Source organism: Salvia splendens, unplaced genomic scaffold, assembly GCF_004379255.2.
Source record: "Salvia splendens isolate huo1 unplaced genomic scaffold, SspV2 ctg831, whole genome shotgun sequence".
NCBI classification, from domain to species: domain Eukaryota; kingdom Viridiplantae; phylum Streptophyta; class Magnoliopsida; order Lamiales; family Lamiaceae; genus Salvia; species Salvia splendens.
Window position 1 is genome coordinate 1 of NW_024599511.1, and position 13505 is coordinate 13505.

At 50.3% G+C, this 13505-nt stretch overlaps 1 pseudogene; it reads left to right on the forward strand.

Moving 5' to 3' along the window:
• The first annotated feature begins 4478 nt into the window (after window positions 1-4478).
• LOC121791496 lies at window positions 4479-5000 on the forward strand (annotated as a pseudogene).
• The last annotated feature ends 8505 nt before the right edge of the window (window positions 5001-13505 follow it).

Genomic DNA, 13505 nt, shown 5'->3' on the forward strand with positions numbered 1-13505 from the left:
TCTGAAACACTTTCCAGAACACGTCCAACCCTTCTAAAATGTTGTTGCATGGCTTTCAACGTAGGATCAATTTGATTGTCATAAGTAGAATTCATCCTCACAGCTCACTCGTGTATCACACAAAAATAAACCTCACAAAACACTCGTGTATATCACTCATTGGCTTTTACCTCCCTTCAAATAATCTCACCACTCAGCCTTTACCACTCTTTCTCTTTTGTAAAGATAACACAAGTAAAACAACAATCAAGAACCCCACGTATAAGGTTTGGCAGCGACTCCCTTGATTGATAATCTGGTTTGATCCACTTCCAGAGCTTGGAAAAACTCGACTGGTTATATGATCAGCCAAGAACCTCGGTATGATTGCACAATAGTCATCCAAGGACCATGGCGGACATGGTTAGGGGACCAGCCTAATCCCGAAGGCCCACAAGTATTCATACCGGAAAACATCCGGAACATTGGATTCGCTTCTTCCTCAAATAGCATCCCGGCTATCTACTTCAATGGATCGGAGACTGAGAAATTGGCAACGAACCTTGGACACGCCATCGTCGGTAAGTTTCTCATTCCATCCCGGCATCTCATCAAATTCAAAAATCTCTTGAAAATATCAAATTTGCCCAGGGTTACACTTGGAAATATATTAATGCAAAACATATACTCATGCAATTTGAGGATCTTGCGGACTATACTCGTCTACTTAGCGGCCCCAAAGGAACGCCCGTGTAGTTTATTGATCGACACCCGATGCGAGTCTTCAAACGGTCTCCGGAGTTTGACGCCTATTGCGAATCCCCATCGCGGCCATTTGGTGCAATTTAATTGGCCTACCTATGCATCTCTTTGATCAATCAGCCCTCTATGCAATCGGCAAGCTACTAGGCACTCCGATCCAAGTCGATCGTGCAACCGCAAACAAGATACAACTATCCTTTGCCCGTATTTGTATCGAGGTCGACATAACAAGCCCCCCACCGGAGGAAATCATTTTGGATATCTGTGGTCGAGAAACGCGTCCAACACTGTGAGGTGGGATAAATCCCATCTTATGCCAGGAATGTGAAGTACGTGGGCGATTCAAGTGAAGTGTGTTATGCGGTAGGGAAAGGGAGCGACTCGTGAAAGAAAACTACCACACCGCAACTCCAAAACAACCTCACCAACATGCCCACGGAGATAAAGGAAAGCACGGTCAACCGAAACAAACCCCACACGCCAATCGGATGTAAATACCAAGGAAAGGCTAAGAGCTACGTTTAATCATTCATCGATCACCCCCCCTCGAGAAGGAGGTCGAAAAGGATGGTTGGTTCCGGCCTCCGAATATTATGGGAGAGAGCTACTAGAGGACCAGGGGGTCCGATCGGGTAACCACTCGAGCGACGCGAAGGCTGTGGGGCAACTAGCAGAGAGAGAAGCTCTCCCTTCTCTCTAGAATTCGCCCCCTCTCTCCCTCCCTCCCCTTTGAGGGAGGTGAAATGTGATTGTTGCCATCCGAAACATGTTGAAATCCGGTGTGGATTGATGTCGGGTGGGGAGGGCTCGACTTGGTACAACCAAGGCAGCCCTCTCCTCACACGGGAATGGAACTTCTCGTCATTGCACGGCCAAAAACAAAAGAGGGTGGGCACGCCGCACCCGGAGAAAGCACAACGAGCCCTCAAAGCGCCGGCCTCGAATGTGGTTCGGAGGTTTGTAAGGCCAAGAAGAGCAGGTCTTCGAATTGGTGGACAACCTTTCACGCCGAAACTCCATGGAGAGGGAAAGGGTTCGCTGAAAACAAGCAAGCATTGGTTGGGGAGATGCTGAGTCTTAGCTCAAATGGCTAAAAGGGCAATGCCCCCGGATAGTGACAAATGGCTGAACCCGATTGCCGAGGAGGTGGCTGGAATTTCGCCGGCGGCGGCTGGCCGGGATCATGTTGAACCACGCATGGAGATGGAGTTGGTCAACAACCGGTCATGGCTGGTAACAAGCCCTCACGGATTCTAAGCTAGGTGATGGGGTGACAGTGTGGAGGTGGATACATGTGACTCACAAAAGAAGGAAAGGCCAAAACCTACTTTGCATGGGGAAGGAAATGTTGGTCCATTCTTGGTAAATGACAACTTGAATTCAAATTCAGCCCCATGTGCAACACAACCCTCCCCCCTTCCTCTCGTCAATGGTGAACGCAAAGGGGGGCCGACCTCCCGGTGCTCGATCGCCGGAATCCTCGCCGGAAAAGGCGTCGCCCGCCGGTGAGTACATCCCCCCACGTGAAGCCTAGGATTGAGGATGGATTGGCATGGGAGGATGTGGATACATGTGACCCACGAAAGAAGGAAAACACAAAGGACACTTTGCATGGGCAAGACCGTGGCCCCGCCGCCGGAGTGCCGAAGTGCTCGCCGGAAAACCTGATTCTAACGGCGAATGCTTGGAAGGAGGCTAAAGACCTCTTCCCACATGGAGGAACGGGACCCGTGGAGGGAACCCCAAATTCGCCTCATATTCGGAAAGGCCGAGCCAATAACACTTGACGCCGGCAAGGTCACACCTTTGGGGACAGCCGAAAACATTGAAGGTACCCCATGTCTCTCCTTTACCGATTTAGAAACGGAATATCTCTCGGAGAAACTAGGGCTAGCTATAGTTGGGAAGTTTCCCACTCACTCTCGTCTACATCCAATTCAAAAAGCTTAGGGTGTATGGGGCTAGTGGGCTCATTTACTTGGAAATACTTGAATGCTAAGCACATTTTACTTCAATTCCAAGATATGGCTGATTATGCTAAGGTCTTAAGCGGCCCTTATGGAATCCAGTGTGGCTTATTGACATTCACCCGATGAGGGTGTTCAAGTTGTCTTCGGACTTTGACACGTTCTTTCGAATCGTCGATCGTTGCCGTTTGGTACAATATCATGGACTACCGGCTCACCTTTTTTAGGAATCGGCCCTCATGGCGATTGGCAAGCTACTAGGTAAGCCGTTACAAGCGGACCATTGCCACATTCAATCAAACCCGGCTCTCTTTTGCTAGGATATGTGTTGAGATTGATATCTCCAACCCCCCGACGGAGGAGATCATGCTAAACATCCTAGGCAAAAAATCAAGACACAAAGTAGCTTGGGACCGTTATCCCATTGTTTTGCGAGAATTGTAAGCATGTTCAGCATGTCATTGATGAGTGTCATGCGTTGGGAAGGAAGGGTTGTGTTGGAGGCAAGGATTACCGAACACCAACCAAGGCGTTCTACCCTAGCCACGATCACAAGATCATCCGTCGAGAATGGCGTCCAAAGGCGGCGATTAGGGTTGGCACCTCACCGAACATTGATCACACGAACAAGGAAAAAGATAGTGGCAACCAAGAGAAGAACAAGGAGGGCGCAATGGACGTCAATCCGTTGGCTCCTCGAGCGCCCCTTGGGAGTCAACCAAGCATGAACGAGGACGGATTCCAATTGGTATCAAGGAAGAGGAAAGGCAAGGCACATAAGGGAGACATGCACTTGCGCAATGAATGTCTCATGTGGGCTCCCCAACCGGGAGAAGGAAGGCTTCATCGAGGAACTTGATCCGGGAGGGATCGTTCATCGCGGGGGTATCCCTATTGTGGGCCTCAATTAAGTGACGGACCTTGGATTTTGTGATGTGAAGGTTGCACCATGTTAATTGTAATAGAATAGTGAAGAGTACATTGATGACCACTCTAGTTGGTAGGGAGGCCCTCATTGTACTCTATTTTGTATGGCGAGTCGTCACTTTTGGGCGGCTCGGTGATCTTGGTTGTCCGTTGCAATTGTCCCTAGTAATGCACAGGTGTGGGTCTGCCTTAAATAAAATAAAAAACCATCTAGAGCGACGCAACCATTCGGCCCGAGAGGGCAAGAAACACCCAAAGGGTTCGGCCTCCGGACCTCTGCCACCAAGATGATGCATCCCTCGGTGCAGAGAGGGAAGCCCACTCCGAATACCGAGGCACGCTTGTCTCTACACGAAACGACTCACAAGCCTCGGGCACCTTTCCGCGGCAAAGGGGCGTAGTGGACGTACACCGAGAAACATTCTAAGTACCAATCAATACTACTCCCTTATGGCCGTAGAAGGTGACACGAAAATGGATCTACATGCCAATGCGGGTTCCGAAGCCGAGGGCGCCTCCAACACAAGGGGTGCACTTGGACATGGGAGGCACATGGAGGTCGCTCCAAGCCAAAGATGCAATGATAGGCAGATCATCCAATTTCAAGGGGTCCCCTCATGTTTTGGAACGTTAGGGGAATCACGAATGGGCCGACCCAAAACGTTTTAAAGAGAATAATAAAAATTAATAATATCAATTTCCTTGCTATTATGGAGCCACTTATCACCCCGAACCCGGATAGATTCTCAAGGGCTCTTGGGCTGGAATACAAAGGCTCTAACATGAATGGGAAAATCTGGATTTTTGCGGAGGGGGAGACAACTTGAGAATGAGAGTAAAAGTTTCAGGTGCTACCCTCCGTTCCTGCGTTTTCAAAAATCAGCAACAATGGGAAAGACACGTGGAATGGGAGGCGGGCGCAAGCTCAAGTCCCACCGCAGAACGCAGAGGTGGGCTGACAAGTCATACAAGAAGTCTCACCTTGGAAACGAATGGAAAAAACCTTTCTCTGGATCGTCTCATGCTAAGGGCATTGTGCTGGAGAAGATAGGCATTGAAGCTAAGCAGCCTAACTTTGCCATTCGTAAATGTGCTAGAGTTCAGCTTATTAAGAACGGAAAGAAGATTGCTGCCTTCGTACATAACGATGATTGCTTAAACTACATCGAAGAAAATGTGGGACGAAGTATTGATTGCCGGATTCGGACGGAAGGGTCATGCTGTGGGAGATATTCCCTGCGTTAGATTTAAGGTGGTGAAAGTATCTGGCATTTCCCTCCTTGCCCTTTTCAAGGAGAAGAAGGAGAAGCCTAGATCTTAAGTGATTTTGCTGCTAGCAATAAGGGTGCTACCCCTAGCCATGGCAATCAAATGGAATCCCCCGGATCAGCCGTGGATAAAGCCTAACACGGATGGTTCCTTAATGAAGCGAACGACAAAGCAGGGGCAGGGAGGATCATTCGAGACCACTTGGGTAAGATGCTCGTCGCCTTCAGCACGCCCCTCGAAGCACACTCGGCGTTAGAGGCGGAGCTCTTGGCCATGCTCCACGGTTTGAACATAGCCAAGGATCGGACTGCATACTACTCGGACCGCATACTACTCTTGGCTTTGTTACGGCACACCACTTTCGGGTGTGGCCACGCCTTGTAATTATCTCTTTTGGAAATATAGGGATGAGGGACCCACGAACCCTCCACCGTAAAGGTGTTTGATTAAAAAAAAAAAAGTGATTTTGCTGCTAATGTTTTTGATGAAATGCTTAATCTTGGATTTTCTCTCCTTTTTTTTTTTTCTTAAGTTATGTCAAACTTCTATTTCGTTACATGTAAGAGTTCATGAACAAGTGTTCAGTGAATTTTGTTGGCTATTATTAGTTTCAAGTTCGATTGGATAATTCGGTGACCAGTATTTTAAGTAATTTAGATATATTCTTTTGTCTCATTTAGCTCATTTATATATACCTTTTGAGTTTTACATTCTTTTCTATTAATTAAGTACAAAAAAACTTGGCTCTCCTTGTAAAAAAAAACTTTGAGATTGAGAGTGACACGGAACAACTAAGTCTCTAGAGCTGACAATTAAGTCTTACAATGTGCACTTTGTTGCAATTATGGAGCCGCTTACAAGCCCCAACCCGGAGAAATTCTCTAGAGCTATGGGGCTAATTTTCAAAGGCTCAAATGCTAATGGAAAAATCTGGATTTTTGTCGAGGAGGGTGCAAACTTTGTTGTGGAAGATGATTCGGATCAGGTGCTACACTGCCGTCTCCTATCTCCGCCCCTAGAGAATCTCATCTCAACTTCGGCTATATACGCTAAGTGTTCGCGGGCGGATAGATATCACCTTTGGGATAAGATGAGAGAAATCTCGACCCTCACTGAGGGGACCCCTTGGATCGTCGGCGGGGACTTCAACACTATTTTATCCCCACATGAGAGAGTCGGGAGCGACACCAACCGACAAGCTGAGATGGTTGACTTCGCCGAGACAATTGAGGACTGCAGATTACTTGACCCGGGGTTCGACGGCTCGGCCTACACGTGGCAAAGAATGGACTCCTGGAGAGGCTCGATAGAATTTTGGTGTAGGATCCTTGGCCTAAGGTGTTTGAGGCGACGAGAGTCACTAATCTCCCACGTGTCTCATCGGATCATGGCCCAGTGCTGGCTAAATGCAGAGGCCCCAACCGGCACCCAGGAGGAAAGGCTTTCAGATTCCAAAACATGTCGATCCGCCATGAAAGTTTCTTGGATCTTGTGCGCAATACCTGGTCCCAACCCACCGAGGCCGAGGGATTGCTCAATCTCCAAATTAAGCTTGCGCGCACCAAGAGAACTCTCAAACAATGGAATAGAGAAGTCTTTGGGAATGAATATACACGCCAATCTAAAGGAAATGGAAGACAAGGTGGCCGGGGGCCCAGTGCGAGTTTGAATCAAACCCTTCGGCCGAAAACAGAGTCCTGGTGAACAAGCTCATTGCTAACTACATCCTTCTCCTCAAAATGGAGGAAGACTACTGGCGACAGAAAGCGGCTCTCCGGTGGCTAGCGGATGGGAGACATTTTTTTTTTTTTTTTTTTTTTTTTTTTTTTTTTTTTTTTTATCAAACACCTCTACGGTGGAGGGTTCGTGGGTCCCTCATCCCTATAATTCCAAAGGCGGTAATTACAAGGCGTGGCCACACCCAAAAGTGGTGTGCCGTAACAAATCAAGAGTAGAATGCGGTCCAATCCCACAAGGTTCGGACCTCATCATACTCTTTTCCAAATACAATTAACCAAAAAGCTAGTCACTATTGTCTCCCATCGTCTCATTATCAACTTTAATGCCCGTTCCCGTCGAGGTATCGGATGTGCGACACTCCCATCTCGTCCAATCTAACCAAGTCCAACAGTTCTCTCGGTGCTGAGTTGTAGTGCATTCGTAGACCACTGTCTTGGACTAGCCCCATTTTCGCAAGGAAATCCGCCGCTTTGTTCCCCTCCCTGTGTATGAAGGTGGCTCGGAATTTGAGTTGGCGTTTATGAAGGGTTAGTTGCGCCACCGCTTGCCGGGCGAGTGCCGGGCCCCATCCTGTCCCATTGACCAATTTGATTGCTTGCTCTGCATCGGACTCAATCCAGATTGGTAGGGCGAGTTCTTTGGCTATATTTAGCCCGTGGAGCATGGCCAACAGCTCCGCCTCTAACGCCGAGTGTGCTTCTAGGGGTGTGCTGAAGGCGATGAGCATCTTACCCAAGTGGTCTCGAATAATCCCTCCAGCCCCTGTTCTACCGTTCGCTTCATTGTAGGAGCCATCTGTGTTGAGCTTTATCCACGGCTGGTCCGGGGGGGTTCCATTTGATTGCCATGGCTAGGGGTAGCGCCCTGATTGCCGCCGCTTGAGGAATGTTGATTCCAAGTTTAACTCCCTTCCAATGTTTCGGCTTCAAGCTTCCATTGGACATAGCATTCCGAATGAACATGTGGACCTGCCATACCACGTTTTGTGGTTTAAACTGTGTGCCTTGGTGGCGACTCCTGTTTCTCTCCGACCAGATAAACCACAGAATGAGGTATGGAGTGGCTCGGCTAAGATGTTTCTTGTTCGGCTGTTGGTACCTTCGCGCCCACACTTCGATTCTCGTAGGGATTGTATCATTGATATGGATGCGGGGGGACGGGCCTGTGAACCAACCGTCAAACTCACTCCATACTCTGCGAGCTCCATGTCCCTGGATGAAGAGGTGTTGGAGGGACTCGGTATTCGGTCGGTGGGGGCAGCATTGGCACTTAGAGGCTAGCTCAATCTCCCGCCACTGAAGCTTCGTGTCAACCGGCACCCGATTGGAGAGAAGCCTCCAGATAAAGATGGCTATTGAGTTGGTGAGGCCTGCCTTCCAAACGTCCCCCCAAACCATGGATGATCGGGTTTCGCCCTCGAAGTGTGTCCCATGTCGAAGCCACCGTGAATTCCCCATGTTTAGAGAGGTTCCACCTCGGGATATCCTGTTCATCATGGAGGATCGGTGTATTAATGATGCCATCGATAACATGCTGAGGGAGGCCGGCCTGATTGTGAAGAAGCTGAAGCTTGGGCACATCCCAACCCCCATTTGTAATGAACTCCGAAACCCGGGTGGTTGGTCTTCCCCTATCATCAAGACTAAATTCCCTCAGAGGGCTATTGCCAAGCCAAATGTCATCCCAGAAGTAGATGTCCCCTTGTCCCACTAGCCATCTCATGTGCGGTTGTGCGAGGGGCCATGCTCTTGAGAGCCTTCTCCACGTAGGGCTACTCCTGCTCGGCAGTCTCAAGGTGAGCGGTGTGGAGTTGGTTGCAATATTTTGCCATCATGTATCTTGCCCAAAGGGAGTTTTGCTCCCGAAAGCGCCACCAAAGTTTGATGTTGAAGGCGCGGAGGACCTCCATAGTTTTCCGGATCCCAAGGCCTCCTTCATCAGTGGGCCGACACATTTGTTCCCAACCAATCCAATGGGTCCGCTTCTTCTCATTCGTAGACCCCCAAAAGAATCGGGCCATTTGTTGATCAAGTTGCTTAAGGGTACCGGCCGTGGGCTCGACGGCTTGGAAGATGTGTAAGGGGATCGCTTCAAGGGTGCTCTTAATCAACGTAAGCCTTCCTCCAAAGGATAGGTGACGGTGTGCCCATCCTGAGATCCTTCTTGCAATCTTTTCTCGTAGAAAGAGGAACATGTCCGTGCGTTTGACACCACGATAGATAGGAACTCCGAGGTAGAGGAAAGGGAAAACCCCTCTAGTGAAGCCCCCTTCCGCCTGGATCGAGTTTGCCCAATGCTCATGGGCCTCGGCAATATAGAAATTACTCTTAGCAAGGCTGACTTGTTGGCCGGAGACTCTTTCATACTTTTCAAGACAAGCTCTTAGCCGGCGCATAGGATTTGCCGCCGCTTGGGTGAAGATGATAATGTCGTCCGCATAGGCTAGATGGCTGATCTCCATGCATCTCCGGGAGGCTTTGTACGTCATGTCCTTTTGGCCGAGGATGAGCTTATCTAATGCTCGGGACAGGTATTCCGCAGCGATCACGAACAGAGCGGGGGAGATCGGATCTCCTTGCCGAAGTCCGCGAGTTGATCTAAAGAAGCCCGCGGGTGCCCCGTTAACAAGGACCGAGAACCAGCAATACCCAATACACCTCTCCATAAGTGAAATCCATGAATCCGGGAATCCCATACGGCGTAAAACTTGAAGAGGAAGGGCCATTGGACCCTATCATAGGCTTTAGCCATGTCAATCTTAACTGCCACATTAGGCGCTGGGGAGCATCTAGCAAGCTCATGGAACATTTCTTGAGCCAGAAGTGCGTTGTCGTTAAGGAGCCGACCTTTGACAAAACCACTTTGGTTTGGGGAGATGACCTGTGGGAGGAAAGGAGAGAGTCGAGAGGTGAGTACCTTGGTAATGATCTTGTTTAAAACATTGCAGAGACTGATGGGTCGGTAGTCGGTCCATGACTCCGGCGATGCCTTCTTTGGGATAAGGACAATGCTTGTGGCCGTGATGCTCCTTGGCAGGAAGGCCCCTCTGAAGAACTGTCTGATTGCTTCCACTACCTCCGGCCCCACAATGGACCAGCAGGCTTGATAGAAGGTGGCCGAGAAGCCATCAGGTCCGGGTGCACTATCTCCGGAAATGCAAAAGGTGGCACTCCTGACCTCGTCCGCACTTGGAGCATCTGCGATGTCAACGAGCTGCTCGGCTGAGTGGACCTGCTGGATTAGGTCGAGGTCTGGGTCTTCAAGTGTCGGATTGTTGGGGGCAAGGAGTTGTTGGAAGAACTCCACTGCGGACTTTTTAATCTCGGCTTCCTCGGTGAGCTCCTGCCCATTGACACGAATTGAATGGATGCGGAGACGGACCCTCTTTTGTTTCACCCAGCTTTGATAGAACCGGGGTATTTTTGTCTCCCTCGGCAAGCCACCTCAAAGCTGCCTTCTGTCGCCAAAAATCTTCTTCCATTCTCAGCAAAAGGATGTACTCGGCAATGTGTTTGTTGATCGCTGTCCTGTGCTCCGGAGTCGGCCTTGCCTCGAAATTAGATTGGGCCAGAGCAATTTCTTCCTCCTTTTCCTTTAGATTAGCATGGATGTTCCCAAAGACCTCTTTGTTCCACTCCTTAAGGGCCTTTTTAACTCTGGCCTGCTTGATTTGAATGTTTAGGATTCCACCCGCCCCCGTGGGTTCCTCCCATGCTTTTTGCACTACGGCCATGAATCCTTCATGTCGGATCCACATGTTCTGGAACCTGAATGCCTTGGCTCCAGCGGATGTGTTCATCTTCGTGCACCTGACAAGAATTGGTCCATGGTCCGAGGCAACCCGGGGGAGATTCATAACCCGAGTAGCCTCGAAGGTCTTAGTCCAATCCTCACTGACAAGCACTCTATCCAACCTTTCAAAGAGGCCATTCTTGGCCCAAGTGAATGCCGCTCCATCAAAACCAGGATCAAGCAGCCTACAGTCTTCCGTTGCCTCCGCAAAATCAACCATCTCGGCTTGCCGGTTAGTATCACTTCCGACTCTGTCTTGGTGTGATAGAATGGTGTTGAAATCGCCACCGATGATCCAAGGTGTTCCCTCGAGAGGCCCGGCAATCTCTCTCATCTTGTCCCATAATTGATGTCGTTCAGCCCTTGTACATTTGGCGTACACGGCCGAAATGGCCACCGGCCTAGCAAGGCGGTGGGACTTGAGGTAACCGTGAAGGATTTGTTCCGAGTCATTCTCAATATCAAAAGTGGACCCCTCTTCCGCGAACATCCAAATCTTCCCGTTCGTGTTCGAACCAATGAAGGGCAGCCCCAAGGCCTTAGAGAATCGGTCCGGGTCCGGGTGTGTGAGCGGTTCCATTATTGCAAGAAATAAAACATTATGACAATCAATAAGTCTTTTTAGAACGTTTTGAGTGGGCGCATTCGCAATCCCCCTCACGTTCCAAAACATGAAATTGTACGACATCATTAACAGGAAGGGTGCGTACCCAAAGAGGCTGAAGGCCCTCCTTGGTAGTCAGTGCGGTGTTGCTCTTTGTTCGGGGCGACCTCCTCGGCATCGTCGGCCGAATTGTTGCCTCCTAACCTCTCGACCCCCATGTGCAACTCCATGGGGTCTTCGTCCGCATCCCCACAATTCTCAACATCAAATTCTCCGTTCGCCATGAGAGAGTAATATTGGTTAGTACTCATGTGGTTCTTTGCCGAGAAGAACCCACGCCCCCTTGTCAAGGCATGGCGCGCGCCTCCTCTCGGATTCCCTCGACGAGCTGGTGAGACCGAGCTCCTCGCATTAGGGGAGCCCCACTCCACGTCCATGTTCCCACGTGGTGATGGTGGTTCGGAGGTGGAATGCAATGGGTTCCCCCAGTTCGGTGGGGACTTCCCAACCTCGGTCCCGGCCTTGAGCCCGGCATTTTGAGTTCCGGAGCTCGGTCCGCTCCCCAAAGCTGAGTCCGGCATTTTAGAGTCCGACCTTGAGCCCGGCAATTTCGAGTTCGGTCCCTCCCAGGAAGTACCACCGATATCCTCCCCATTTGTTTTGTTATTGTTTGGTCGATCACCGGCCTAGCCTTGCTTCTTCCCATAACGTTTCCATTCATTGGAGCTGGGGGCATTCTTCCCCGTATCTTGCTTCCCCTTCTCGGTTTGTCTCTCGGGTTGTGACTGTTTAGGCGGGCCGTTGTGGTAGTTTCTCTTTGGCGGCCGTTCCTTCTTGCCCGTCGCATAGCACACCTCACTTGCATGGCCGACGTGTTTACATTCTTGACAATATGATGGTATCTTGTCCCATCGGACCCGCTGCACTGTTTCTCGCCCACCAAGGTCAAGGATTATCTCTTCGGTAGGCGGTTTTGTGATATCTATCTCGACGCAAATTCGGGCAAATGAAAGCCGAGTCTTGTTTGCCGTGGCTCGATCAATCTGTATTGGAGTGCCGAGAAGCTTGCCGATGGCGAATAAGGCGGATTGGTCGAAAAGATGAATGGGGAGGCCAATTAGGTTGCACCAAATTGCCGCAATGGGGGACTCGCAGTATGCATCAAAGTCCGGGGACCATTTGAAGACCCTCATCGGGTGACGGTCAATGAGCCATACGGGCGTACCCCTTGGGCCTCCAAGGATTCGGGCATAGTCCGCCAAGTCCTCGCATTGAATGAGAATATGTTTAGCATTAATGTACTTCCAACTGAATCCACACCGGAGTTTAATATTATCGAGAGTCTTTTGGATTTGCAGTCCGGTAGGGATAGAGTGAGAGAACTTACCCACAATGGCGTGTCCCATGCTCTCAGCAAGCTTTTGAGTTTCCGCTCCGGAGAAGTAGATGGCCGGGATGCCGTCGGACACTGAAGCAAATCCAATGTTTTGAAGCTTATCCGGCTCAAAGGCTTGAGGGCCGTTAGGGTCAGTCGAGCCTTTAAGCATGTCCGCCATCGTTTTCGACCGGCCGGGGTGGCTTGAGGTGCCTTCACCCCCGCCATGTAGCGTGTTACTCGCCGAGCCCGACGGAGTACCCTTAAGCAAGTCCGCCATCGATTTCGGCCACGCCGAGGTCCCCGGGGTAGCTTCTACCCCCCCATGTTGAGTAACTTCATTTGGCCCTTGTGTTGCGGCATTCGCCGAGGACTTAGGTGTATTTCCTTTCCTCTTCGGGTTGTTGTGTTCGGCTTTTCCATTCTCGGTGTGGATCTTCTCGGCACCATCGTTGTCGTTGTGTACCCTTCTCGGCTTTTCCATTCTCGGCAGTTCGGCTTTTCCTTTCTCGGTGTGGACCTTCTCGGCCTCTTCATTCTCGGTGTGGATCTTCTCGGCATCATCCATTGGCGTATCGTTGGGTGTTGGTGTTTCTCTTGTCAATACGCCCATCTCGGCACTAGGCGTGGCCTTGTTCGTTGTCTCGATAATAAGCTTTCCTCGGTTGGCGTTAGGGTTCGCCATAGGTCGCGGCTGGCCGAGCTCCACACAATAATGTTCCGGGCTGGCCTCAAACGTAGCTCGGATCTTACTAGTTCGTCCTCGTTCGAGAGGGGGGAAGTCCTCAAGAGATGCCCCACTCCCATTCCAAGGTGTGTGTGTGACATTTTGCATGCATCCCGAAGAGTTTTGGGGGAACTCCGGTGGTTTGTGACTGGCCGTCGGTAGGTTTCCGGCACGGAGAGGCTGCGCCGCCGCTGCATCGAGCGTTTCCACCGAGTCCAACGCTGCAAGATGAAGGATCTCATCTAGTTTTGGGTTCCTTGGTGGGGATCCAAACGATGCAACTCGTGCCATGTTAGGGGGAAAAGGGGGGGGGGGCACTTTCAAGGGGGGCTTTTGTACTTGCTATCATTTTAGGCAAGTTTG